Consider the following 3876-nt stretch of genomic DNA (forward strand, 5'->3'; position numbering starts at 1 on the left):
GAAGGATGTCTCGAGAACTCAAGTGAGCACACAGCAGGAAACTCCAATTCTCTTTCCCCTGGGGCCATAGGTCTAGCCAATAATTAGGGCTCCGGTGGTCTAGTGAGAAACCTGTGCTGTGATAACGAATGCATGTGTCTCGAATCTGCTAGCTGTTCCATAGGAGAAGAATGGGCAGGCTCCTCCCATGAGATTAATTGCCTCTGAAAACCCACTGGAGGGTCAGCTGTGGGCCAATTTTGACTTGATGGTACTCAACAACAATAATTAGCATATACTCAAAATTACTTGTTGAATTAGACTGAACCACACTTAACACAGGCCATAGAAGTCCTGATACAAAACACTTTGAAAAAGAGAAATACTTCAGTTTCTTTTGACAGTCTTTAAAAATATAAGGATAGACCTTTAAACACTGATACTGTTTGGCAGACTATTCTTGATTTTTATCTCTGATAAGTAGATGATATTAGGAATATAAGAAGAATAGGCCAAACTTGGGCCAAACTCAAACTTAATTGCCATTGATTCAAAACCAGCTCTTAGCTGATCCAATTGTGTAGGTCAATTAAGAACTTGAAAACTACATGTAAAGCTCTATTAAGAAATTAACTTGCAAAGAATTGAGGCTTTAGATATTCACTATGGCTAGTACAGCATTTTAAAACACCTGTTTATTAGAAATGGGTTTATAAACTTGTTATAAATCCAAATATAAAGTCTTTGCAACAAACATGCCTTTATTTTGCCAGTTTCCCTTTCATTTTGAGCCTTAGACTCAAAGGACTGGAAGCGATTCATCTAGCTCCTTCTTTCAGGTGGGATCATGCTAAATCGTTCCTGGCAGGAGTGAATACAACTTGATTCTCAATTCGTTTTGTTTTCCCAAATGAATGACTCTATCTCATAAACATCTCTGATGAATTTCGTTCTGTGAGTTTCTCATTACCTTTTCCTTATAACCTCTTGTGTAGTCTCAAATTCTGATTTAACCCTCAACACTAGATTAAGGGGTCAAGACAATTTCATTAAGTAGGTTGGGCCCATGACTGAACCTCGGACATCCTGCATGCAATTTTGTCTTTGCTGTTGTGACTAAGGTAAGTTTTGTTTTGTTCATAAACTCATTTGCATTTCACTTTGTTGTTGTTGTTAGGCACTATTGTGTTGGCTTCAACTTATAGCAATCCTTCCAAAAGAGAAAGAAATTTCATCCTGTTTTCTGCCATATAATCTCTGCACCTTGAAGAACTTCTTTTCCTTTACTCTTTTTTTTTTTTCTTCAAAGAAGGTCCTTTATTGAGAGCTGCTTAAAATATTCCAATCCTTACTTAATTCAGATAAGTTTCAATTCAGCTGACGACTGATTCAGGCAAAGGCTTCCGATGTCAAAAGCACAGGGGGTGTGATCCACTCATGGTCGCTGGCTCATCATCTTCAGGGTTCGATTGAGCTCCTCAAATTTATGGGTCTGATGGACGAAGAGATCTCCATACTGCTGGTAACCTTGGTATCTGTGATGTGGATCATGCCCTTATCAATGTAGAAGTCGACCTGTGAGGCGGACTGAAATTCCCCATCCAGCGCAGAGATGCCACTGGGCCACACTAGGTTCGTCATTTTGAAGACAAGTAGCTGGATCCGGAACTCCTGCTCTGTGAGGTCCAGGAGGCTGGCCAGCCTGACCACAGGCATGGTAGTGTGGACTTGAGGAAGCCGTGGATGGTGGAGAGCTGGGCCTGCTGCTGAACTTGGTCCGAGAACACCTTCAGCTGCTGCAGGAACAGCTCCTTGTGATAGTTGGGGTGCACGTTGTCATAGTCGGGCACCACAGGTGACAGGGGCTTGGGACACGAGTAGCTGAAGATCTCCTCATAGACCTGCGGGTCGCCCTTCTGCATGTGCAGCGTCTTGTCCCCATACTTCTCCCACCACTGTCGTCGATACCATGGGGTACATGGGGAGGGCGAAGGCTGGCAGCACATGCATCTGCTCGTTAATCATCTCGTACTCATACGTGATCTGCTGGAACATGCTTGTGGTCCTCTGGATGGACAGGAGGATGTTGGCAAAAACCCGGATGTTGGTGACCTGGCTCTCAGTAACCCAGGAATACACACTGTTCTTGATGAGCTCGATATTCTCCAGCACCTTGACGGCCTGGTAGTAACCCCCCAGCAGGTGCAGAAGCCCCACCTGGCTGAAGTAGCCCAGCATCCTGTAGAGGGAAGGCCGTCTGTACTCCCCAGCCACACGCTTGGGGTCACCTCCACTGTGTACACCTCCAGCTGATGGTAGATGTTGGATCTGTCTACCACGAAATGAAGGACATTAAGAACACTGTGAACATTCCAGATTTGGGGATTGGATTGAAGAAGTCAGTCTCCTCTGGTTTCTTGGCAGTATTACGGCGGTACTGACTAAAGGACTGAAACTGGTCGATGGACTCATCAATGATATCCCAGAGCCATGGTGGGGTAGTTCCAGAAGGGCGGGGCCATCAGCATTAACGAAGGCTGCACAGTGGAGTGGACTTGGGAGGGAGGGATTGTATAACAGTGAAAGAACTTCTCTTTTACTTTTCAAAGAGAAGAGCGAACTGGGTAGGGCCGGGGGAGGTTGGGCAAGGAAAAAATTAGAACAGTGAATGAATGGAAAGTCTCTGTTAACTTTTGTTTTCTAATTTGTACTTTATTGAGAGTCTCTGTTAACTTTCATTAAAATTAATTAATTTTTTTGAAAGAGAATGCAGTTGAAGAGACCGCAGTAGTTGTAATAGGATTTAAACCTCTGCTCCAAAGAGGATCCCCTGCTCACTTTGACATAGATCTGTCTGTAGTATATAATTCTTTGTACAAAATCAGCAAGACAGCGTCATTGCCAACCTGTGGAGCAACGGTTTCAGCTTGAGGCCAAGGCATATTCTTGAAGCGCCTCTCCATCAGCTTGGTCCAGCTGTTCTCACAGGTGTCCTGGAGCTATACACTTTCCAGTCAAGGACATTGTTGAAGACACGACTGGCCTGCAGCTCATCCACCTTCTGGTCGATCAAATCCAATGCCCTCCTCTTTCTTTTCCTCCACCATCGTAGTAAGTGTGGCTCCCTTTTGTCTTCATTATGTCTTCTCACAAGACTTTCAGGATTAAGAGGTTCCTGGCCAAGAAACAGAAGCAGAACCGGCCCATTCCTCAGTGGATTAGAATGAAAACTGGCAATAAGATCAGGTACAACTCCAAGAGAAGACATTGGAGAAGAACCAAGCTGGGTCTCTAAGGAGTTGCACGGGTGATGGCAGCGCACATAATGATCCTCGGTTCATTAGTATCGCACTGTGTCAAGTTGAATGGCCGTATCGGTTAATCTGATAGTGATTGTCACCATCTGATCACTATCCATGGAACGTGCTTTGTTATGCACCCACATTTTCAATAAATATATGAGACCTGTGGTGTAAAAAAAAAAAAAAAATCCAAGACCGTTTTATGGAAACACTGGATGAAGTTCTTGATGACTTCGGGGAGCAGCTGATACGTCTGATGCTCATACTGACGTTTGTAAGCCAGGTTCTGCTTTGGATCTCCCGCGTGCAGGTCATAGTCGCCGGGTGGATAAGCATAGGGATCATAAAAAGCCTCGGACTCATAATCATCAACAGGATAAGACATGGCTGCAGTGATCGGCCGGAGAGAGCGAGTGGGCTACTTACTTACTTACTTTTATTTATGTATGTATGTATGTATGTATTCATTCATTCATTTGTCTATCTATCTATCTATCTATCCATCTTTATTTATTCATTTATTAAATTTTATATTGATTTGCTCTGGTGGCCTAGTGGTAGGAAGCTGCACTGCAATCTTGAAGGCACACAGTTC

At 43.8% G+C, this 3876-nt stretch overlaps 1 pseudogene; it reads right to left on the minus strand.

The window, feature by feature from the left end:
* Nucleotides 1-1414: 1414 nt before the first annotated feature.
* Nucleotides 1415-3666, minus strand: LOC102870057 (annotated as a pseudogene).
* Between the last annotated feature and the right edge of the window lie 210 nt (nt 3667-3876).

Source organism: Elephantulus edwardii, unplaced genomic scaffold (assembly GCF_000299155.1).
Source record: "Elephantulus edwardii isolate Elephantulus edwardi_28Jun2011 unplaced genomic scaffold, EleEdw1.0 scaffold00014, whole genome shotgun sequence".
Lineage (NCBI taxonomy): Eukaryota > Metazoa > Chordata > Mammalia > Macroscelidea > Macroscelididae > Elephantulus > Elephantulus edwardii.